General features: G+C 39.3%; 4 protein-coding genes across 9 annotated transcripts in view; all 4 read left to right on the plus strand.

Annotated features, from left to right (window-relative positions):
* LOC127673562 (formyl peptide receptor 2-like) overlaps positions 1-25,738 on the plus strand; it is a 66,193-nt gene that overhangs the window by 23,731 nt on the left and 16,724 nt on the right. The window contains exon 1 of one of the 4 annotated variants that reach the window (XM_052169246.1): positions 19,971-19,977. The exons of the other annotated variants lie outside the window; for them this stretch is intronic. The gene's annotated coding sequence lies outside the window, so the exon portion shown is untranslated. Of the gene's footprint in view, positions 1-19,970; positions 19,978-25,738 lie in introns of those variants that run through there. 4 annotated transcript variants of the gene reach the window in all.
* The window catches only part of LOC127673566 (formyl peptide receptor 2-like), a 99,680-nt gene that overhangs the window by 23,723 nt on the left and 50,219 nt on the right, over positions 1-25,738 (plus strand). The window contains exon 1 of one of the 2 annotated variants that reach the window (XM_052169251.1): positions 19,906-19,977. The exons of the other annotated variant lie outside the window; for it this stretch is intronic. The gene's annotated coding sequence lies outside the window, so the exon portion shown is untranslated. Of the gene's footprint in view, positions 1-19,905; positions 19,978-25,738 lie in introns of those variants that run through there. 2 annotated transcript variants of the gene reach the window in all.
* The window catches only part of LOC127673565 (formyl peptide receptor 2-like), a 28,627-nt gene that overhangs the window by 1,410 nt on the left and 1,479 nt on the right, over positions 1-25,738 (plus strand). Inside the window, exon 1 of one of the 2 annotated variants that reach the window (XM_052169249.1) lies at positions 19,889-19,977. The exons of the other annotated variant lie outside the window; for it this stretch is intronic. The gene's annotated coding sequence lies outside the window, so the exon portion shown is untranslated. Of the gene's footprint in view, positions 1-19,888; positions 19,978-25,738 lie in introns of those variants that run through there. 2 annotated transcript variants of the gene reach the window in all.
* LOC127673567 (formyl peptide receptor 2-like) overlaps positions 19,901-25,738 on the plus strand; it is a 476,281-nt gene continuing 470,443 nt past the window's right edge. Inside the window, exon 1 of the mRNA XM_052169253.1 lies at positions 19,901-19,977. The gene's annotated coding sequence lies outside the window, so the exon portion shown is untranslated. The remainder of the gene's footprint in view (positions 19,978-25,738) is intronic.

Consider the following 25,738-nt stretch of genomic DNA (forward strand, 5'->3'; position numbering starts at 1 on the left):
GACCAACTCCTGCCTCATCATCCTCTAATTCTACTACAGTGGGGCATCAATCCTTCATAGGTCCAAGAACCTGTTCTTCCATTGATGCCTGACGAGGCCTTCCTTTACTACATATATTGCTGGAGCCATGGGTCCCTCCATGTGTACTCTTTGGTTGGTGCTTTAGACCCTGAGAGTTCTACTTGGTTGATGTTATTGTTCTTTCTATGGGAATGCAAATCCTTTCAGGTCGTTCAGTCCTTTTTCTAACTCCTCTATCAGGGACCCTGTGATCTGTTCAATGATTGACTGTGAGCATCGGCCTCTATACATGTCAGGCTTTGGACGTATACAGGCTTTGTTTGTATATTTGTTTGTTATTTTGTTTGTTTTGTTTTATTTTATTCCCTTAGCTTGGAAGAAAAGAGAAGGAAAAACTCAAGAGTTGAATTTCTGGGAGGGTGTGCAACATATAGTGAGCCAGTGCATGTGGAGAGGTCATTTGAAAGGAATCACAACTCTTACTACTACAGAAGTTGTGCATGTAGCAGCTTGGATTGAAGGCACGTGTTTCAGTATGAAATACTCCAGAAATTGGAACCATTTTTTTTTTTAAGAACTCTGAGAATGGCAGAGGAAATGATATAGTTTGAAAAACCATCAAAGGAAGTCTATCTTAGGAATTGAGTCAATTGTAGTTAATTGCTGTGAACAATCTCAAGTAGCCACATCTCACACACCTAGGGTTAAAAGAATAGTTATAATTCACACTATACTGGAGTTCACTAGCCAGAAAATCACCAAATGTATAAGCCTCAACTTCAGTAAGAGACCACATGTCCCATTGTCAGCAAATAAAGTGGAGAGTCAATTGAAATAACAGACACTGGCTTGTGACATATATACACATGTACAAGAGCAGATGCATGGTGCAACCATGTGGATCAGACATACACAAAATAAAAAGAATTTTAATCTGATTGTAGAGCTCAGGAAAATTTGCACAACAGATGTGGTTATCAACTGGGGGGGGGGTCATTATATCTGCCAGAAGATATTTGTCATCTCCTGACATTTTGGTTATCATAGCTGTACAAGAGTTGCTCCCAGAATCTACTAAATGTGGTCAAAGAGCTCTTATATATCCTGTGGTATACAGGACTCTACCACACCCAACCATAATTAAGTACTGACAGATGTCAACAGTGCTAGGATTGAGAAATCCTGAATATCATTACACAAAGGATATTGGTGAAAAGATGGGTGAGAAAAACAAAAAAAGGAACTTCCTTGACAAAAAAAGAGAAATCATCATTTCATTGCCATGTAGGTATAGTCAGCTAAAGAGGAAGGTTCATGTCAAATGAAGTAAGTTAGTGACACAAATTTGGAAGCTCTGGAATTAGTTAAACTAGGGTTCCCGTGACTGTCACTATTGACAAAAACAAAAACAAAACTCTACTAAAATCCTTAGAATATGACTTTGGCTTGATAAAACAGTGATGTTGTTGTCTCTCAATATTGACATGAGAATTACAGGTGAGCAACTTATGTGTGTTTGTTGTGTGACTTTTCCTAGGTAGACATGACACTTGTTTACTCCTCCCAGAGAAAATATGATGGACTAACAGAATCATAACAACATAGAGCAATTGTGTGAACTGATGCCTTCTAGCATGCCTTTGTAATTTCAGCACTCTGAAAGGTGAAGCAGAAGCTAAAGAATATGAGGTCAGTTGAGATACATAGCTAGACGCTTTCTCAGTCACATCAACCAACTAACCAACCAACCAACCAGCCAACCAACCAACCAACCAACCAACCAACCAACCAGCCAACCAACCAACCAACTAAAGGAGTGCTCAGTATTACTATTCCTTTCTAAACATAGATTTATAAATCTAAACCATATACAGTGGTGCAAAATTACTCTATATTTTATCAAGTAAATTTTAAGGTAGGATTAATTAATAATTGATATAGTTTCTTTCATGACTTTTATTTTATTATATTGCTGGAGATAGAATAATAGTTGTTTGAATATCATATAAGTGTGCTTCCATTAAGCCTAAGCCCACGTCCTCACTGGGGGACTATAGGCAAGTGGGTGTTTTACCCTTGATCCATGGTGCATTCCCTCATATGAGATTCTAGAAAAACACTCTATTATTGATAAAACAACCTCCGGACTATAAATAAATTTGCAAAGATAGCCTATATGCAGAGTTTAAAGTGTCCATACTGTAGAATTAGAAAATATTTCAAGTTTCCTGAACTTGAATATATTTCAAGCTTTTTATTCTCCTGAAGTTAGAAAAGCAATCAAGAAGCTCCCCGAGGACTTTCCTGCATTGTGTTATCATCCAGAACTGTGTCCTGTGTGCATGGCTCCAGCACAACCTTAGGAAGCAGGGAAGATTCAAGATACTCTCTAGCCTGATCAGGATTTACATTCAAAAGCAGATGGAGAGACCACTTCCATGAACAAAACTGTGATTTGTTTAGCAGAGAGCAAGTGATCAGATTCTGGGATGGAAGTCGCAGGGCCCATTCAGCAACATCTGTCACATGTGGTGTGGCAGGAGGACTCAGATCCAGCTACATTAATGTCTGTCCTATTAGATAGCTTTCAGAGTCATATTTACCCTTAATGTCCTTCTAGTCTTACAAAAATGAAAAATAATCAACCTTTTAGAATCTTTATATAGGTCACTTAAAATTCCACATTAAATACAGAATGCATGGTCTTTCAGGAGAAGTCCACAAACTCCACTAAAATTCATTAGTAATTTTCCTCTCACCTACCTAACAGTAAACTGTGCAGTCATGCATACTCTTTGTATACAAAGGTGTGAGAAACTTCACCTCAATCATGCAATAGTTTGAATATATAGATACTGTCTACTTGTTCTTGTACCCAGCTGACTCTGTAACATCCCTTCATGTTTAAACATTCTTTTTTTATTTCTATATTCTTTGTTTACATTCCAAATGATTTCCCCTTTCCCAGATCCGCCCCTCCCCATATGTTCCATAAACCTTCTTCTCTCCATCCATTCTCCAATCACCTCCCTCCTTTATCTCTGTCCTTATATTCCCCTCCAATGCTAGATCAATCCTTTCCAGGATCAGGACCCTCTCCATACTTCTTCATGGGAGTCATTTGTTATGCGATTTGTGCCTTGGGTATTCAGGGCTTCTGGGCTAATTAATATCCACTTATCAGAGATTGCATTCCATGTGTATTCTTTTGTGATTGGGTTACCTCACTTAGGATGATATTTTCCAGATCAAACCATTTGCCTAAAAATTTTGGAATTCATTGTTTCTAATTGCTGAGTAGTATTCCATTGTGTAAATATATCACATTTTCTGTATCCATTCCTCCTTTGAGGGGCATCTGGGCTCTTTCCAGGTTCTGGCTATTATAAATAAGGCTGCTATGAACATAATGGAGCATGTGTCTTTATTGCATGCCGGGAAATCCTTTGGGTATATGCCCAGGAGAGGAATAGCAGGGTCCTCCGGAAGTGTCATGTCCAGTTTTCTGAGGAACCTCCAGACTGATTTCCAAAGTGGTTGTACCATCTTACAGCCCCACCAGCAGTGGAGGAGTGTTCCTCTTTCTCCACATCCTTGCCAACACCTGCTGTCTCCTGAGTTTTTGACCTTAGCCATTCTGACTGGTGTAAGGTGAAATCTCAGGGTTGTTTTGATCTGCATTTCCCTAATGTCTAATGATGTTGAGCACTTCTTAAGGTGCCTCTAGGCCATCCGAATTTCTTCAGGTGAAAATTCTTTGTTTAGCTCTGCACCCCATTTTTAATAGGGTTATTTGGTTCCCTGGGGTCTAACTTCTTGAGTTCTTTGTATATATTGGATATTAGCCCTCTATCAGATGTAGCGTTGGTGAATATCCTTTCCCAATTTGATGGTTGCCGTTTTATCCTTTTAACAGTGTCCTTTCCCTTGCAGAAACTTTGTAATTTTATTAGGTCCCATTTGTCAATTCTTGATCTTAGAGCATAAGATATTGGTGATCTGTTCAGGAACTTCCCTCCCTGCCCCCATGCCCATGTCCTCAAGGGTCTTCCACAGTTTCTTTTCTATTAGTTTCAGTGTGTCTGGTTTTACATGGAGGTCCTTGATCCACTTGGAGTGAAGTTTAGTACAGGGAGATAAGAATGGATCAATTCGCATTCTTTTGCATGCTGACCTCCAATTGGTCCAGCACCATTTGCTGGAAAGGCTATCTTTTTTCCACTGGATGTTTTTGGCTCCTTTGTCGAAGATCAAGTGACCATAGGTGTGTGGATTCATTTCTGGATCTTTAATTCTATTCCATTGGTCTACTTGTCTGTCACTGTGCCAATACCATGCAGTTTTTAACACTATTGCTCTGTAATATTGCTTGAAGTCAGGGATACTGATTCCCCCAGAATTTCTTTTGTTGTTGAGAATCGTTTTAGCTATCCTGGGTTTTTTGTTATTCCAGATGAATTTGAGAATTGCTTTTTCTAACTCTGTGAAGAACTGAGTTGGGATTTTGATGGGGATTGCATTAAATCTGCAGATCGCTTTTGGCAAGATGGCCCTTTTAACTATATTAATCCTGCCAATCCATGAGCATGGCAGATTTTTCCATTTTCTGAGGTCTTCTTTGATTTACTTCTTCAGAGACCTGAAGTTCTTGTCATATAGATCTCTCAGTTGTTTGGTTAGAGTCACACCAAGATACTTTATATTGTTTGTGGCTATTGTGAAGGGTGTCATTTCCCTAACTTCTTTCTCAGCCTGCTTATCCTTCGAGTATAGGAAGGCAACTTTTTTTTTTTTTTAGTTGAGTTATTTGCTTGAGTTGATTTTATAACCAGCCACTTTGCTGAAGTTGTTTATCAGCTGTAGGAGTTCTCTGGTGGAGGTTTTTGGGTCACTTAAGTAGACTATCATGTCATATGCAAATAATGATAATTTGAGTTCTTCCTTTCCAATTTGTATCCCCTTGACCTCCTTATGTTGTCTAATTGCTTTAGCTAGAACTTCAAGTACTATATTGAAAAGATATGGAGAGAGAGGACAGCCTTGTCTAGTCCCTGATTTTAGTGGGATTGCTTCAAGTTTCTCTCCGTTTAGTTTGATGTTGGCTACCGGTTTGCTGTATATTGCTTTAACAATGTTTAGGTATGGGCATTGAATTCCTGTTCTTTCCAATACTTTTTAGCATGAAAGGATGCTGAATTTTGTCAAAAGCTTTTTCTGCATTAATGAGATGATCATATGGTTTTTTTCTTTGCGTTTGTTTATGTAGTGGATAGCATTGATGGAGTTCCTTATATTGAACCATCCCTGCATCCCTGGGATGAAGCCTACTTGATTATGGTGGATGATCGTTTTGATGTGTTCTTGGATTCAGTTGGCAAGAATTTTATTAAGTATTTTTGCATCAATATTCATAGGGGAAATTGGCCTGAAGTTCTCTTTCTTTGTTGGATCTTTGTGTGGTTTTGGTATCAGCGTAATTGTGTCTTCATAGAACGAGTTGGGTAGAGTTCCTTCTGTTTCTATTTTGTGGAATAGTTTGAAGAGTATTGTGTTAGGTCTTCTATGAAGGTCTGATAGAATTCTGCACTGAAGCCATCTGGTCCCGTGCTTTTTTTGGTTGGGAGACTTTCTATGACCCTTTTTATTTCTTCAGGTGTTATGGGACTGTTTAGATGATCTATTTGATCCTGATTTAGTTTTGGTGTCAGATATCTGTCTAGGAAACTGTCAATTTCTTCCAGATTCTTCAGTTGTGTTGAGTATAGGCTTTTGTAGTAGGATCTAATGATTTTTTTGAATTTCCTCAGTTTCTGTTGTTATATCTCCCTTTTCATTTCTAAGTTTGTTAATCTGGATACTGTCTCTGTGCCCTTTGGTTAGTCTGGCTAAGGGTTTATCTATCTTGTTGATTTTCTCAAAGAACCAGCTCCTGGTTTTGTTGATTCTTTGTATGGTTCTCTTTGTTTCTACTTGATTGATTTTGGCCCTGAGTTTGATGATTTCCTGCCTTCTATTCCTCCTGGGTGAAATAGCTTCTTTTTGTTCCAGGGCTTTCAGGTGTGTTATTAAGCTGGTAATGTATGCTCTCTCCATTTTCTTTTTGGAGGCACTCAGGGCTATGAGTTTTCCTCTTAGCACTGCTTTCATTGTGTCCCATAGATTTGGGTATGTTGTGTCTTCATTTTCATTATATTCTAAAAAGTCTTTAATTTCTTTCTTTATTTCTTCCTTGACCAAGGTATCATTGAGTAGAATATTGTTCAGTTTCCACGTGTATGTGGGTTTTCTGTTGTTTTTGTTGCTATTGAAGACCACTTTTACTCCATAGTGATCTGATAGAAAGCATGGGATTAGTTCGATCTTCTTATATTTGTTGAGGTCTGTCTTGTGACCAATTATATGGTCGATTTTGGAGAAGGTACCATGAGGTGCTGAGAAAAAGGTATATTCTTTTGTTTTAGGATAGAATGTTCTATATATATCTGTTAAATCTAATTGGTCCAAAGCTTCAATTAGTTTCATTGTGTCCCTTTTTGGTTTCTGTTTTCCTGATCGGTCCATTGAGGAAAGTGCAGTGTTGAAGTCACCCACAATTATTGTGTTAGGTGCAATGTGTACTTTGAGCTTTAATAAAGTTTCTTTTACGAAAGAGGGTGCCCTTGCATTTGGAGCATAGATGTTCAGGATTGAGAGTTCTTCTTGTTGTATTTTTCCTTTGACCAGCAAGAAGTGTCCCTCAGAGTCTCTTTTTATGACTTTGGGTTGAAAGTCAATTTTATCTGATATTAGAATGGCTACTCCAGTTTGTTTCCTGAGACCATTTGCTTGTAAAACTGTCTTCCAGACTTTTACTCTAAGGTAGTGTTTGTTTTTGACCCTGAGGTGTGTTTCCTGTAAGCAGCAAAATGTAGGGTCCTGTTTACGTATCCAGTCGGTTAGTCTATGTCTTTTTATTGGGGCACTGAGTCCATTGATGTTAAGAGATATTAAGGAATAGTGATTGTTACTTCCTGTCATTTTTGATGTTATTTTTAAATTTGATTGGTTAACTTCTTTTGGGTTTGATGAAAGCTTACTATCTTGCTTTTTCCAGGGTGAAGTTTCCCTCCTTGTATTGGTGTTTACTTCCTATTATCCTTTGTAGGGCTGGGTTTGTGGATAGATATTGGGTAAACTTAGTTTTGTCATGGAATATCTTAGTTTCTCCATCTATGGTGATTGAGAGTTTTGCTGGGTATAGTAGTTTTGGCTGGCATTTGTGTTCTCTTAGAGTCTGCATGAGATCTGCCCAGGATTTTCTAGCTTTCATAGTCTCAGGTGAAAAGTCTGCTGTGATTCTGATAGGTGTGACTTTATATGTTACTTGGCCTTTTTCTCTTACTGCCTTTAATATTCTTTCTTTGTTTAGTACATTTGGTGTTTTGATTATTATGTGACGGGAGGTATTTCTGTTCTGGTCCAGTCTGTTTGGAGTTCTGTAGGCTTCTTGTATATTCATGGGCATCTCTCTCTTTAAGTTAGGGAAGTTTTCTTCCATAATTTTATTGAAGATATTTGCTGGTCCTTTAAGTTGTAAATATTCACTCTCATTTATGCCTATAATCCTTAGGTTTGATCTTCTCATTTTGTCCTAGATTTTCTGGATATTTTGGGTTACAAGCTTTTTGAATTTTGCATTTTCTTTAAGTGTTGAGTCCATGGTTTCTATGGTATCTTCAGCATCTGAGATTCTTCTATCTCTTGTATTCTGTTGTTGATATTTGCATCTCTGTCCCCTGATTTCTTCCCAAGGCTTTCTATCTCCAAAGTTGTCTCCCTTTGAGTTTTCTTAGTTGTTTCTACTTCTGATTTTAGATCCTGGATGGTTTTGCTTAGATCCTTCACTTGCTTGTTTTTGCTTTCCTGTAATTCTTTAAGAGATTTTTGTGTTTCCTCTTTCATAACCTCAGCCTGTTGACCAAAGTTCTCCTGTATTTCTTCAAGTGATTTTTGCATTTCCTCCTTATTGGCTTTTGTATTCTCCTGAATTTCTTTCAATGATTTTTGTGTTTCCCTTCCAAGGGCTTCTAACTTTTGATCCATTTTCTCCTGAATTTCTTTAAGTATGTCCTTCATGTGTTCCTGTACCAGCATCATGACCGGTGATTTTAAATCCAAATCTTGTTTTACTGGTGTGATGGGGTATCCAGGACATTCTGTTAAAGGAGAATTGGGTTCAGATGCTGCCATATTGCCTTGATTTCTGTTAGTGACGTTCTTGCGTTTGCCTTTTGCCATCTAGTTCTCACTGGTGTTAGTTGGTCTCGTCAATGCTGGACTCACCAGTGTAAGCTGCCTCTTCCCAGCTGGCCTCTGGTGCACAGCTGACCTCCTGCACTGCCAGAGCACACTGACTCCTCCCAGTTGGCTCCCTGGTGTCCCTCTGGCCTTTTTTTTTTTTTCATTTATTTTTTTTATTCGATATAATTTATTTACATTTCAAATGATTTCCCCTTTTCTAGCCCCCCCACTCCCCGAAAGTCCCGCAAACCCCCTTCTCTTCCCCTGTCCTCCCACCCACCCCTTCCCACTTCCCCGTTCTGGTTTTGCTGAATACTGTTTCACTGAGTCTTTCCAGAACCAGGGGCCACTCCTCCTTTCTTCTTGTACCTCATTTGATGTGTGGATTATGTTTTGGGTATTCCAGTTTTCTAGGTTAATATCCACTTATTAGTGAGTGCATACCATGATTCACCTTTTGAGTCTGGGTTATCTCACTTAGTATGATATTCTCTAGCTCCATCCATTTGCCTAAGAATTTCATAAATTCATTGTTTCTAATGGCTGAATAGTACTCCATTGTGTAGATATACCACATTTTTTGCATCCACTCTTCTGTTGAGGGATACCTGGGTTCTTTCCAGCATCTGGCAATTACAAATAGGGCTGCTATGAACATAGTAGAACATGTATCCTTATTACATGGTGGGGAGTCTTCTGGGTATATGCCCAGGAGTGGTATAGCAGGATCTTCTGGAAGTAAGGTACCCAGTTTTCGGAGGAACCGCCAGACTGATTTCCAGAGTGGTTGTACCAATTTGCAACCCCACCAGCAGTGGAGGAGTGTTCCTCTTTCTCCACACCCTCTCCAACACCCGCTGTCTCCTGAATTTTTAATCTTAGCCATTCTGACTGGTGTAAGATGAAATCTTAGGGTTGTTTTGATTTGCATTTCCCTAATGACTAATGAAGTTGAGCATTTTTTAAGATGTTTCTCCGCCATCCGAAGTTCTTCAGGTGAGAATTCTTTGTTTAACTCTGTACCCCATTTTTTAATAGGGTTGTTTGGTTTTCTGGAGTCTAACTTCTTGAGTTCTTTATATATATTGGATATTAGCCCTCTATCTGATGTAGGATTGGTGAAGATCTTTTCCCAATCAACTCAAGCAAATCAGTGGCCTTCCTATACTCAAAGGATAAGCAGGCTGAGAAAGAAATTAGGGAAATGACCCCCTTCACAATAGCCACAAACAGTATAAAGTATCTTGGGGTGACTCTTACCAAACATGTGAAAGATCTGTATGACAAGAACTTCAAGACTCTGAAGAAGGAAATGGAAGAAGACCTCAAAAAATGGGAAAACCTCCCATGCTCATGGATCGGTAGAATCAATATAGTTAAAATGGCCATTTTGCCTAAAGCACTATACAGATTCAATGCAATACCCATCAAAATCCCAACTCAATTCTTCACAGAGTTAGAAAGAGCAATTATCAAATTCATCTGGAACAACAAAAAACCCAGGATAGCTAAAACTATTCTCAGCAACAAAAGAAAATCTGGGGGAATCAGTATCCCTGACCTCAAGCAATACTACAGAGCAATAGTGTTAAAAACTGCATGGTATTGGTACAGTGACAGGCAGGAGGATCAATGGAACAGGATTGAAGATCCAGAAATGAACCCACACACCTATGGCCACTTGATCCTCAACAAAGAGGCTGAAAACATCCAATGGAAAAAAGATAGCCTTTTCAACAAATGGTGCTGGTTCAACTGGAGGTCAGCATGCAGAAGAATGTGAATTGATCCATCCTTGTCTCCTTGTACTAAGCTCAAATCCAAATGGATCAAGGACCTCCACATAAAGCCAGACACTCTGAAGCTAATAGAAAAGAAATTGGGGAAGACCCTTGAGGACATCGGTACAGGGAGAAAGTTTCTGAACAGAACACCAATAGCGTATGCTCTAAGAGCAAGAATTGACAAATGGGACCTCATAAAATTACAAAGTTTCTGTAAGGCAAAGGACACCATCAAGAGGACAAATCGGCAACCAACAAATTGGGAAAAGATCTTCACCGACCCTCTGGCCTTTTGCAGGACCTGGATATGTGGCGTTGCAGCCCAGGCTGTTCTGGATCCGGAAGCAGAGAGTTCTGAGGGCTCCCGCCAGAGGCCTCAGGACTGGAACCTCATGTTTAAACATTCTTTATCCTGCAGTTATCTTTTTCTATTACATATGAAAGCAAGACCTGAAGAAGTATCGCTGGAAACCACACTTATATATTATCTAAGGGTCTACATGTGACCTTAGTTTTGTTATGATATTTTCTGAACTGTGCTGGTGTTAAACATTTTGTGCATAAAATTTCAAGAGTATCAATACTCAAAAACAACATTTGGTCTACACAAGTTTGAACCATAAAGGTTCGTTGTATTTCCATATATATATATCACTCACTTATTAAATCTTCACAAAAACACCATTGAAATCCATAGTGCAGAGTCCAATCAGTTCATTCTTTGGTTCATCTCACTGAATATCTCTTGCCTGTCTGTCTGTTTGTCTACCTGTGTCTTATACTCTTTCTCTTGAGTATACAGTTCATTGCCTTGTTATTCAAACCTTTTGATTAAGCTTTTGACATCTTTCCACTGAACTATTTCTCTTGTGTACATGAAAACTAATGAAAAGCCTTCACTGAAGGCTAGTCTACTAAGTCCATTGACTTCAAGTGTTAAATTCCTTTCATTCACGTTTTATTGACTGTTCACCCCCAGTTCAGTACCACTGTTGAGACTTGGGGGCTTATTATAATTTTTTGCAATTAATCTAAAACCAAGAATAATTTTAAGAATGTGATGAATGTGGATAGCTGTGCTATCCCTCAAAAGCATCCTGTAAATCACTAGTTGTAGAATATTACTGAAAAAATGGCTCTCCTATATTGGCAGGTTTTTTACATTCTTTTTAAAATATTTTTATTTTCTATATTCTTTGTTTACATTTGAAATGATTTCCCCTTTCCCAGATCCCCTCTCCCCATATGTCCCATAAATCTTCTTCTCGCCACCCATTCTCCAATCACCATTCTCCTTTCCCCCCTGTCCTTATATTCCCCTCCAACACTAGATCAATCCTTTCCAGGATCAGGACCCCCTCCATACTTCTTCATGGGAGTCATTTGTTATGGATTTGTGCCTTTGGTATTCAGAGCTTCTGGGCTAATTAATATCCACTTATCAGTGATTGCACTCCATGTGTATTCTTTTGTGATTGGGTTACCTCACTTAGGATGATATTTTCCAGATCAAACCATTTGCCTAAAAATTTTGTGAATTCATTGTTTCTAATTGCTGAGTAGTATTCCATTGTGTAAATATACCACATTTTCTGTATCCATTCCTCCTTTGAGGGGCATCTGGGTTCTTTCCAGCTTCTGGATATTATAAATAAGGCTGCTATGAACATAATGGAGCATGTGTCTTTATTGCATGCTGGGGAATCCTTTGGGTATATGCCCAGGAGAGGTATAGCAGGGTTCTCCAGAAGTGTCATGTCCAGTTTTCTGAGGAACCACCAGACTGATTTCCAAAGTGGTTATACCATCCTACAATACCACCAGCAGTGGAGGAGTGTTCCTCTTTCTCCACATCCTTGCCAACACCTGCTGTCGGTTTTGTACATTCTAAATGAGTGTCTTGTAAGAAGGAGCCACATATATGAGAAATGTTTGTTTCTGAAAAATTTCAGGTGCAAACAAAATGGAAACCAACTACTCCATCCATCTGAATGGATCAGAACTGGTGGTCTATGATTGTACAATCTCCAGAGTTCTGTGGATCCTCTCGATGGTGGTTGTCTCCATCACTTTCTTCCTTGGCGTGCTGGGCAATGGACTAGTGATCTGGGCAGCTGGATTCTGGATGCCACACACTGTCACCACTATCTGTTATCTGAATCTAGCTTTGGCTGACTTCTCTTTCATAGTGACTCTACCATTCCTCCTAGTTGAAATGACTAAGAAAGAAAAATGGCCTTTTGCCTGACTCCTGTGTAAATTAGTTTACATTGTGGGATACATAAACCTATTTGGAAGTGTCTTCCTGATTGTTGTCATTGGCTTGGACTGATGTATTTATGTCGTGCATCCGGTCTGGAGGAGCAGAGTCAGGAGGCTCCTCAGGACAACCGATCAAGCTAAACTGGTGAGCTTCAAGTTCAGTGAGAGTCTTTTCTCAAAAAATAAAGTTGATTACCTCTTCATGCAGCAACAGCAACAATAATAACAAGAAAAAAGTAGCAGGTAAATTTTATTTATTTTTATTTTAACACAAGTTACATAAAATGGTGTGTGGACATTAGGAAACTGGCAGAAGACAGCTTCTGTGACACTGAATGACAGTGATCAGCTATTACTCTGCGTGACTACTTCACTACACACCTACCTCCTTCCTTATTAGGGCTTCAACAGAGGTTCCTTTCCTCTGCCAAGAGGGAATATTTCCATGAGTAATGGTTTCAGGGGACATCTCTGAAATTCTTTCCTTTATATTGTTTCTTTTAAATTTGATACTATATATAATTTTACTATTTATTCTTTCCTTTCTTCCTTCCAAACCATCCATCCCATATGTACCCCATTCCCTTCCTGCTCTCTTTCAAGGGTATGTTACTTGTTGTTACACCACACACACACACACACACACACACACACACACACACAAACACACACACACACACACACACACAGAGAGAGAGAGAGAGAGAGAGAGAGAGAGAGAGAGAGTGAGAGATTCCAAAATATAACTTGCTCAGTCCGTATAATGTGACTTGTATATAAGTATTCCAAGCAGATCATTTGGTATTGGATAACCAATTGAAATTAGCTTTTAAAATTGATTTTTAATTATGTGTATATGTGTATATATGTGCGTGTCTGTACATGAGTGCAGATATCAAAGCAGGCCAGAGATGGTGGATGCCAGATGGGAAATTCCTGACTTATGAGCTGATTTATGTCCACGTAGGACATCTTCAAGAGCAACAAGCACTCTTAACTTCTCTCCAAGAAGTTTCTCTCCAGCCTCTTCTTTAGATTATCATGGTAGAAAAAAAATAATGTTCTCACTGTCTGTGAGATCTCAATATGATTTAAGGTAAGAAATGGCAAGAGAGAAAGTTCCAACATGTGGTTATGAGATTTTACTGGGTTATGTATGCAAAGTATTATTCATGTCAAAATGGCTTCCCCTAATATCAACTGCAGACTTCCTTAAATGGGGTAGAGGGTGTAAAATTAATTAATAGGACTGGGCATGAATTAGTGACGGATAAGTAGCAGGTACTGAATAATGAATGATTTTTTCATCATGTATATGTATTTGTGAACATGCATATAGATGTCAGAGATCAGTCATGTGCCTTCTTAATTACTCTTAACCTTTTGTTTTTGAGACAAAGTGTCTTAGTAAACTTAGAGCTACATTGACTGATCAATGAGCTCCAGATGTCTGCCCATCTCCTTTTTGCTCCCACATGCAAGTCCCAGTGCTGAAGTTGAGGACTCACACTACTGCACACTACTGAAGGATCCAGGATTTGCTTGTGGAATCACTACTGTCTTCATAGATTCTGTCCCCCAGCCCCTCCACAGCTATTGCCCTCCACTCTCCTGAAGCACCTTCTCTAGCTTCATATCTATGACTGGGTAATAGCTACCACAGCCTTAGCTCTGGCCTCTTCTTTTCCCACAGATTTTTCATAACTTACTTTTTCCAGGAGTGCTATTCCTGACTAGTACACACTCAACACTTTTCTTTCATTCCTCCCTACAAATGAATACATCAATATTCTCTGGAACATTTAAACTTCAATCCACATAATCATTCACTTACTTTTTTTTTATTTGATATATTTTTTATTTACATTTCAAATGATTTCCCCTTTTCAGGTCTCCCCCCCACTCCCCGAAAGTCACATAAGCCTCCTTCCCTCCCCTTGTTCTCCCATCCACCCCTTCCCACTTTCCTGTTCTGGTTTTGCCCTATACTGCTACACTGAGTCTTTCCAGAACCAGGGGCCACTCCTCCTTTCTTCTTGTACCTCATTTGATGTGTGGATTATGTTTTGGCTATTCCAATTTTCTAGGCTAATATCCACTTATTAGTGAGTGCATACCATGATTGATCTTTTGAGACTGGTTTACCTCACTTAGTATGATGTTCTCTAACTCCATCCATTTGTCTAAGAATTTCATGAAATCATTGTTTCATTGTGTATATAAACCACATTTTTTGCATCCATTCTTCCATTGAGGGATACCTGGATTCTTTCCAGCTTCTGGCTATTATTATAAATAGGGCTGCTATGAACATAGTGGAGCACGTATCCTTATTACCTGCTGGGGAATCCTCTGGGTATATGCTCAGGAGTGGTATAGCAGGATCCTCCGGAAGTGATGTGCCCAGTTTTCGGAGGAACCGCCAGACTGATTTGTCCTTTTGATGGTGTCCTTTGCCTTACAGAAACATTGTAATTTAATGAAGTCCCATTTGTCAATTCTTGCTCTTAGAGCATACACTATTGATGTTCTGTTCAGGAACTTTCCCCTTGTAGCGATGTCCTCAAGGGTCTTCCCCAGTTTCTTTTCTATTAGCTTCAGAGTGTTTGGCTTTATGTGGAGGTCCTTGATCCATTTGGACTTGAGCTTTGTACAAGGAGACAAGGATGGATCAATTCGCATTCTTCTGCATGCTGACCTCCAGTTGAACCAGCACCATTAGTTGAAAAGGCTATCTTCTTTCCATTGGATGTTTGCAGCTCCTTTGTCAAAGATCAAGTGGCCATAGGTGTGTGGATTCATTTCTGGATCTTCAGTCCTGTTCCATTGATCTGCCTGCCTGTCACTGTACCAATATCATACAGTTTTTAACACTATTGTTCTGTAGAATTGCTTGAGGTCAGGGATACTGATTCCCTCAGAATTTATCATTCATTTTCATATCATACTTTAATTCCCAAACATGCCTTTGACTCTCTTTTGTGGCAAAAATTCCCAAAGGAGATATATGTTGTGCATAATTAGCATTTTATCTTAGGGTTTCCCACAACTGAGCTTAATTTTTCTGTTTCCTTCTTATGTTTTTAGACAGACTCTCATGTAGTCCAGGCTGACCTCAATTTAGCATATAAAGCCAAGGATTACTTTAATATTTGGATTCTCTTTCCTCTGTCTCTTCAGTGTTGAGATTGCAGGAGTGTGCCACTGTGCAGTTAATGTGGTACTAGAGAAAAAACACAGGCTTTGTGTGTGCTTGGCAAGCATTTTACCCACTAAGCTATATCCCCATACATCTGCCACACAAAGTCTATTGTGCTGCCAATCTGCAGATTGTAGATTTCTAGGCAAAATTTTCTCACCTGAACATTCCAAAAGCTTTGGCTTTTCCTCTGGACAGACCTATGTCTCATCTCCTGAAGAAAGGAGCCTGTCTCTAATGGGCTCAGCAGAAAATATCAAACCAGCATGGGGGACAGGGAAATAAAGTAGAAATGCATTGGGTAACAGGAAACAGGAAACAGAGTTTTCTGTGATTTACAAGAACCCTGAGATTATTCCCAAATCACATTTTTCCTTAACAGCATTTGGTGAGTAGACTGGAGCATTCTGGAAACTCGAGAGTCTGAGAACCTTCATCTGCTACATTTTTGTTGGAATACAAGTTCCAACCTTTTCTATATTAGACAGAAGGAATCCAGATGCCCTGGGACCTTCTGATCATAAGGAAAACCTAGAAGGTTGTGGTAAGTAGAACCTATTACACACAATGGCAGGCAGAGTTGGAGAGGAGAGAAACAGGAACTAGATACTCAGATAGAGGAAGGGAAATGTGAATAGTTCACAGTCAGAAGGTCAGCCATTCAACACTGAGCCACAGTCTCCAAGATCCATTACACAATAGCCCACACTTCCGTCAACATATCTTTGTGATTGTTCATAACATACACCTTTTAGAAAGTTCCCAAGGAAGGGAGATATTGTGAGTGGAGGGATATTAAATGATGTCTATTTACCTGAGACAGGACATGGAGAACAAAAAAAAGTAATGAACAAGTCACACCCAACTTGGCAAATCAGTGGTCTTATTGAAGTGAAGTTTTGTAAACTCAAAAGGAGCTCACAGAAATAGTAGTAAGGGTTGTCATTTTTACATAGCAAAGGACCAAGTTCCCAAGAGAAAACAAGAAAGGGAATCAGTAGGGAGTAATTTCTGAACAGAATGACAGGTTGTTAGAAATTTTTTTTTCCTTGAAAATGGTTTGATGAGAATCTAGCTATACTCCACACCCCACCATCCCTGTTACTGAAGTTTTGTTCTTTCCTGACCAATAGCCCATGGTGAACACATACCATCTATGAAAATACTGAGGCAAGTGTTTTGGGTAAAATTTAGAAAGTGAAGAAAATCAGGGAAGTTTCAGTGTGGACTTCTGCTCTGAGTGACCCTGTTTACACAATCTGTGAAAACCCAAAGGAAATGACACTTCACTGTGCTCTGTATTGGGGGTACTCTCTGCCTGAGATAACAAATCATTACTGTAAGATAATAGACTACTAACAACTCTGAGAAATGTGCCAGTTCTTAGAACCAGGCCTAAGTGGTTCCCTAGTAGGACAATAATTATTTTATTTAAGCCATTTAACCAGGGCTGAGCATTTTCTATTAAGCGTGAGGAAGTTAATATTTAATACCTGGCAGACTTCAGAGTCCTCAGCTCAACTTTATAGCACAAGCACACAGAAAATATGCCAACAGGGCACCATTTAAAAACACATTAGATGGCTTTCACATTACTTTATACATTGTATTTTATTCATTTGTTGTTGTTCAGGCAAAAACCTCAAACCAAAACATAAAAACCAACCAAACAAGAAAACTATTTCTGGCTTGCAGGCTGTACAACTGGTGTTGGTGGAACTGAGGGCATTAGTGGTTAAGATCACTTGATGCTGAACCATCAACCACGGGGCACACATGGTTCCAGCCAAAAATGTGGTAGAGGAAGGCCTTGTTGGCCATCAGTGGGAGGAATGATCCTTGGTCAGGTAAAGGCTCAACAGGGGCCCCAACAAAGGGAAACCCAGGGGAGTGATGTGGGAGTGTGTTGGGTGGAGGGGCATATACATGGAGGCAGGGGGAGGGAGGAGGGTTTGGGGGTCTTTGAGGGGGGGAAATTGGGAAAGGTTTTACCATGGCAATGTAATGAAAATGATATTCAATAAAAGAAAAGATCACTTGATGCTATCTCTTGCAGACTGCAACAACTACCACACAAGTAGTGGCAGGATATGACCACAATTTAGAAGGCTCAGTCACTTTACCTGTGAATTCAGAGTCAGAATAGTTACAACTACAATTTTTCTTTGGCTAGAACAGAGAAGACAACTGATACAGAGCACACACCACAAATTGCAGTGTAGCAATATTATCTAGGTCTTATAAAACATTCTTATCTCCTGACAGGCTCTCTGGGTGGAAGTTTCCATCACACCTCATGGCAATCACTGTATTCCATTCATACATTGCTTTTGAAATGAAGGTACATGATAGGTTTAATTTTCCCTTCAGTACCCCCTCTAGAATCTTCTTTCATCAACTTATAATCTTGTCTTCAGGCAGAAACTGGAGTCTCATTTTTCCTTCAGTTAAAGGCAAAATTTCCATTCCATCAGAATGTGATTGTTCAGATTTAGAGTGTTTAAAGAACCTATTAAAGCTAAATGAGGCCATGAGGGTGGGGTCCTAATGTAAGATACATGCTGCCTTTTTGAGAGAAAAGAAACACCAGGGTAGTGTAGGCTTACAGAAATGTTTATGTGAGAATGCAGAGAGGAGAAGACGGCCACCTGCAAGCCAAAGAGAAGCACTTGGACCAACATTGTGATCTTGGACTTTCAGCATTCAGAACTGTGACAAAATCAGTTGCTGTAGTTTAAGACACCCAGTGTGTGTTGATTTGTAGTGACAATTCTTGCAAACTAACATGTTCAGCATTAGTTTAGCGATTCTTATGTTTATGATGACTTTAAATCTATTCAATTCCCACAGTATATTAAAGAAGATAACTATGGACTGGAGGTATAGATCATTTAATAGGGTCACTGTCTAATCTGTAGGATGTCCTGTGTAATCTGGTGATGATTGCACACGCCTGTAATTCAAGTACTCAAGTGGTGGAGAAAAGAGGCTCAGAAGGTCAGATGTCTACTTAGTGTGCTTAACGACAGGTTGAGCTTATGGGAACCTGTTTTCAAAATATATGTGTAAGAGCGAGGATGGTGGAGGCATGAAGAGAGACAGAGACAGAGATGTAGTGACACAAACTGAAGAATGTGACCCTGAGTTTATTTTTGACATTTCTCTAAGTATGGTCGTGCCTATTCCTCTCTCTTCATATCTGAGTTAGCAAAGACCTGAATTGTTAGGGCACACAACTGTCCACAGAGAAGTGGAGAATGTCTTCACATGGAAAGACACCCATACATGTGCCACTCAAACTGTGTACTACGCAGAGAGGCAAAATTGTGCTTTTTATCATCTCAGTCTTCATGTGTATACATGCTTGTATCTGTAGAGGCTAGGAGCAGATGTCTAGTCTCCTTTGATCTGGAGTTATAGGGAGCTGTGACCTGTTTGTTGTGGGTGCTGGGAAATGAAATTAGGTCCCATGGAAGAGCACTAAGTGCTATTAGCTATTGAGGTATCTATGCAGCTAACCGTCTTCATGTTTTAAAAGCAGAATAATAATTCTTAATTGTATGAGTGTTTTACCTACATATGTGATGGTGCATTGTGTTTATGTCTGGTACCTGCAGAGGCCAGAAAAGGACACTGGATACCCTGGAACTGTAGTTGTAGATGGTGTGAGCCACCATATTACTGGAATCAAACTTGGGTCCTCTGGAAGAATATTCAGTGCTATTAATCTCAAAGCCACCCTTCTAGACCCTACTTCTTCCCATTTACTTTTAGAAGAGTGAGGGGTCTGGGAGGGTGGTGTCTCAGTGGCTAAGAAGAGGTATAGTGCAGCTGTAAAGGAACTGAGTTTGGTTGCCAAAGCTCATGTCAGACTGTTCACAACTGTTTGTAAAGTCAAATCAGAACCAAATCTAAAGAACGAGAACAAAGACGCCATTGCTAGAAACTGATAGGACTGCACTCATGATTTCCACAGATCAATGGTAGAAGAACATTAACACTTCTGTTTCTAAGAATTCCACTTGGGCTGGAGCGATGCCTTAGAATTTAAGAACACTGGCTGTTCTTCCAGAAGATCTAGGTTCAATTCCCAGCTCCAACATCGTGGCTCACAATTACCTGTAACTCCAGTTCCTAGGGATCCAGTGCTCTCTTCTGGTCTCTGAGGGTACCAGGCATGTATGTGATATACACACATAACTATAAGCAAAATGTCAATATATAAAAAATAGAATGAAATAAAATGATTCCAATAGTGTCACGTTTGCATGGCTTCTGAGATTCTTAGGAAACCATGAGTTTCTACAACAACACTGGTTTCAGTTTTCTTATTCCTCTCAGAGTTTTTGTAAGTCTATACTGAGAGTCAAGTACTTCAATTACACCACAAGAACCGAAGAGCTAGCTGTAAATAGGACACCTCAGCTGGTGGTAAGTTGTGTTCCAGAAACTGAAAACTTATTTTTTGAATGGCTGTTATATATGATGGACACTTCCTAAAATCCCGTGAAGAGAAGTGTAGCATCATATTTACTTTCACCAGATGGCTGTGAGTTCTTAACTTAGAATATGTGGAGAACAGGAACACTTGAAAATATGGAGAATTGTGTTAGTTTATAAGTGCTTGCCTTGCAATCATACAGAACTGAGTTGAAGACACCATTAAAAAGTCAAGGGGAAGAGTCTGATCTTTGTGCTTTATGTATATATCAGCCATTATGCTATAAAAGTAACCAAGAATGTATTTGTGTATCTTTTATCAACATATAGAATAAAAATTGTGTGATTTCAGAAGAAAGAAGAGGGTTGAATTGGGGTTGTGCCATGGGAGGTATCCGGAAAAGAACTGATAGTTTTGGGTTTGACTTCATGGAGTTCACATCCATGAAGGTATAAATTTGGTGCAGTGCCAAAGACCCAAATAAATCTGGAGTGGATTAATGAGATAGTATGAGGTGGGAAAAATATAAAGAATATTTATAGGACTTAAGATTGGCCTGTGAGTTCTTTTTACAGAAACAAGTCTGTTTAATGAAACAAAGCTTATCACATTCCCTTTCTCCTTTCCCCTTCCTGCCTCCACCCTCAACTGAATGTAATGTTTCTCATATGCTAGTTAGATGCTGTGCTAATAATCATGCTCCTCACTAGCAGATCCCAGGCAGGTGGTCTGCAACTCATTCACACTCCTGGTCCTTCATTACTTACTAAAGGTTCTAGGCTGATGCTCTAATGTTGAGCTACATTCCCAGCATTCAATTTGTTTATTGATTTCTTCATATGTAAGTATTTTTCACAATGGTGGGTCTGTTTGGCACATGCTTTCTTGGTGCCTGAGAAAGCCAGCAAAGACCATTGGATCCCCTGGCATTGAAATTACAGATACAATCGTGTATGACAGTGCTGGGAACTGAACTGAGATCTGCAGGAAGAGCAGGCAATGCCCTTATTTTCTGAGTAATCTTTCTGCCCCTTTTGCTTTTTATTGAGTAGACATGATCCCAGTAAATTATCAAATTGGAACTTTTCCTGTATTGTAGTCAGGCCTTGAATATGCGGTTCTCATCACAGGCTCAGATAACAGCTGGGATTATAGGTGTGAAGACCATGTTTGCCTGGGTCTTGAAAGGGAGGCAACATGATTATTCATACGTTAATGAGTAAGCTCTCCTGGAAAGTATATCCTACAGTTATTGTTTGGTTGTTTTGTTGTTATTTTTGTTTGTTTTTTTCCTTTGGCTTGGAAGAAAAGAGAAATAAAAACTCAAGAGTTGAATTTCTGGGAGGGTGTAAGACATAAACTGAGCCAGCGCCAGTGGAGAGGTCTTTTGAAAGGAATGACAACTCTTGCTGCTCCAGAAGTGTTGCTTGCAGCAGCTTGGAGAGATGGAAACTGGTACAGCAAAAAATCCCTGGAAATTGATACCATTTTTTAAAAAAGAGCTTAGAGAATGGCAGAGGAAATGATATAATTTAAGAAGCCATGAAAGGGAGGGAAATAATCAGTTTACTATGTGTGTTGTTTTTTGTGTGTTTATGTTTATGAATGTGGGGATAAAAATTAAACACCTAACTCTGTTGCTCTATATATTTTTAGATTTTTATTTGGACAAAGTAGCTTATTGAGGCTATAACTTATTAATGGGCTGAATAGTCAGGCCAGGAAGTTTCCCACATTATCCTCTCTCTGCTCTGTCCCACAACTAGAATTGTAGATGTAGTCCACCATGCCTCGTTTTTACATGGATGCTGTAGATCTAAACTCAGGCCCTTATCAGATGGCAAATGCTTTATAGCAAGGTATCTCTTCACCCTGGCGTATGGATTTAATTAAAAGGAAATGAGCATGATAAATAGAATTAGCAAAAATGTGCTGTTTCTGAGAGTAACTTCTTCAGAGCCATGGTTTCATTTGTCATAAAATGGAGGTGTGTGTCCTAAGGTAATTATCGTGAGATAATCGACATATGTTAGGGTTTCACCATACAAAGACCATCCTAATGAGCACGTGTTTTCTTCTGTGGCTTACAGACCCTGTCATGCACAGAAGAGTGGTGGAACTTTAGCATATTTGTCATTCTACCTTTTATTTTCTTAGAGTTTTTCATTGCTGTGAAGAGACACCATGCCCGCAGCAACTCTTATAAAGGAAACCATTTAATTTGGGCTGGCATTCAATTTCAGAGGCTTAGTCCTTTATTGTCCTGGTGGCAAGTGTGGCAACATGCAGGAGGACATGGTGCTGGAGAAGATGAGAATCCTACTTTTTGATCCACAGGCAGCAGCAGGAGAATGTGCCACTGGATGTAGTTTGAGCATATATAAGACCTCAAGGCCCAGATCCACAGTAAACCACTTTCTCAAACCTACTCCACCAAAGTCATACTTTTTAATAGGGCCACTTTCTATGAACCAAGCATTCAAACACATGAGTCTACAGGGCCTTTTCTATTCAAACCACCCCATTTTTTCCTTGCTGTGCCCAAAACTTTATTTCAGTGATTTAAGGTTTTTGGAGTATACTGTATCTTCCAAATGGTTTTTAGGGTCCTTGGAGGAGGAAGGAAGAAAACCTATAGGTTTCCTTCAGTGAGGTACATAGAGTGGCACAGGGTTAAGAACTTGACTGGTCCCAAATGGTAGCCTTAGCTCATTCCAACTAGTGTAATATTTATGTTCATTATAAATCAAATTATTCAGTATTCACAATATCTCAGAATGCACATAATGCTTTACATTATTAACTGATCTAATTTGCAAGAGCCACTAGGATAAATTGTAAACTCATAATGAACTTGTTGAAGCATGGACAATGTTAAAAGAACCAGTTTTTATTTTCACAACCATGTTCTCCTTCTGTGTAGCTTTTCTCTGTGTAGCTCTTGAACATAATATACAATCAAAGATGATCTTGAACTTTTGATCCTACTGACCACATGATGATCTCTAGGTTGTTAGAATTAAAGATACATACTACCATACTCAGTTTTGTGCAGTGCTGTGGATCAATCCTAGAGGTAAGTGCATGCTAGTCAAATGCTTTCCCAGCTGAGGTACATCTTCAGCCACAGAAACAGGTTCTTCTCTAAAATGCAAAGTTCTACAATGTGTAGCTTACAAGTAAGCTTTATAACACAGGTCAGATCATGGTGAAGACAGCGTTAACTTTCTTAAAGACCCACTCCTTCATCCAACACTGAAAGTTTCTGTGTTTATTGTCATTTTCTCCTTGAGATATTCTCAACCATAAAACCATTCTTAATCAGCTCATGAAGAAATTGTAGGTCAAAGAAATGACACTGGCAGCATTAGAGATATGACTAGAAAACAGATTCATCAGGACTTAGTGGGTAAAGTTCTTACAGAGCTCCCAAGTACCTACACAAAATAAAACAAAATGAAATGAAACAAAATAAAACAAAACAGTTCCAAATGAACTAGGCACAATACCCAACTAATGTAGTGCTAGGGTGTCAAGGATATGAGAATATCTTGGTTATTGATGTATTATGATTATAACAGAATGATGACAACAAAGAGCAATTGTGTGAACTGATGCCTTCTAGCATGCCTTTGTAATTTCAGCACTCTGAAAGGTGAATCAGAAGCTAAAGAATATGACGTCAGCTGAGATACATAGCTAGACGCTTTCTCAATCACATCAACCAACCAACCAACCAACCAACCAACCAACCAACCAACCAACCAACCAACCAAAGGAGTGCTCAGTATTACTATTCCTTTCTAAAGATAAATTGATAAGTCTAAAACATCTATAGTGGTGCAAAGTTATCCTGTATTTTATTTTATTTATTACTTACTTACTTACTTAATTAATTAATTAATTTATTTTTGGGTTTTTGGATTTGTTTTTTTTCAAGACAGGCTTTCTCTGTATTGCCCTGGCTGTCCTGGAACTCACTCTGTAGACCAGGCTGGCCTTGAACTCAGAAATCCGCCTACCTCTGCCTTCCAGAGTGTACCCTGTATTTTATGCAAGTACATTTTAAGGCAGGATTTTTTTTGTTTGTTTGTTTATGTTTTTGAGACATGGTTTTTCTGTGTAGCCCTGGCTGTCTTGGCACTCACTCTGCGATCAGGCTGGCCATGAACTCAGAAATATGCCTTACTCTGCCTCCCAAGTACTGGGATTAAAGGTGTGTGCCACCATTGCCTGGCAAGACATGATTAATTAATACTTTATATACTTTCTTTCTGGACTTTTATTTTATTATATTGCTGGAGATAGAACCTAACTTTTTGTGCACACTATATAATGTGCTACCATGAAGTCAAGCCCCACGTCCTCACTGAGGGACTATATGCAAGTGGGTGTCTGACCCTGGAGCCATGTCCCATTCTCTCACAGGAGATTCTAGAAAAACACTCTATTACTGATAAAACAACCTCAGGCCTATAAATAAATTTGAAAAGATAGCCTGTATGCAGAGTTTGAAGTGCTCATACTGTAGAATAAGAAGTTTCCTGAACTTGAATATATTTCAAGCTTTTTATTCTCCTGAAGTTAGAAAAGCAATCAAGAAGCTCCCCGAGGACTTCCCCCCATTGTGTTATCATCCAGAATTGTGTCCTGTGTGCATGGCTCCAGCACAACCTTAGGAAGCAGGGAAGATTCAAGATACTCTCTAGCCTGATCAGGATTTACATTCAAAAGTAGATGGAGAGACCACTTCCATGAACAAAACTGTGATTTGTTTAGCAGAGAGCAAGTGATCAGATTCTGGGATGGAGGTCGCAGGGCCCATTCAGCAACATCCGTCACATGTGGTGTGGCAGGAGGACTCAGATCCAGCCACATTAATGTCTGTCCTTTTAGATAGCTTTCAGGGTCATATATTTTCTAACCCACATAACAGTAAACTGTGCAGTCATGTATACTCTTTGTATACCAAAGTGTGAGAAACTCTACCTCAAGCAGGGACTGGAGTAAATATAGAGATGGTACTGACCTGTTCCTGTGTCCAACTGTGTCTAGAATATTCCTTCTTGTTTATGCATTCTTTTTATTATATAAGAAACCAAGACACCAACAAAATCACCAGAAACCACACTTATACATTATCAAAAGACTGCATGTGCCCTTAATTTTGTTATGATATCCTTTGAACTGTGGTGGTTTTAACCACTTTCTTTTTAAAATTTCAAGAAGATCAATACTCAAAAACAGTATATGTTCTACTACAAGTTTGACCATAAAGGGTCGCCATATTTCCTTATGTATACCACCCACCTCACGAATCTTCACAAAAAAGCCGTTGAAGTTTATAGTGCGGAGTCCGTTGGGCTCATTCTATGGTTCATCCCATTGAAGATATCCTGTCTGTCTGTTTGTCTGTCTTTATCTCTGGAGTGTACAGTTTTTTTTTTCCGAGACAGGGTTTCTCTGTGCAGCCCTGGCTGTCCAGGAACTCACTCTGTAGACCAGGCTGGCCTCAAACTCAGAAATCTGCCTGCCTCTGCCTCCCAAGTGCTCTGATTAAAGGCGTGCACCACCACTGCCTGCTGGAGTGTAGAGTTCATTGCTTTGGTAAAAAACCTTTTTGATTAAGCTTTTGTCAGTGAACTTTCTCTTGTGAACATGAGAACTGATGAAAAGCCTGCACTAAAGGATAGCCCACTGAGTCCATTGATTCCCTCGAGGTGCTTAACTCCTTTCATTCATATTTTGCTG

Source organism: Apodemus sylvaticus, chromosome 23, assembly GCF_947179515.1.
Source record: "Apodemus sylvaticus chromosome 23, mApoSyl1.1, whole genome shotgun sequence".
NCBI classification, from domain to species: domain Eukaryota; kingdom Metazoa; phylum Chordata; class Mammalia; order Rodentia; family Muridae; genus Apodemus; species Apodemus sylvaticus.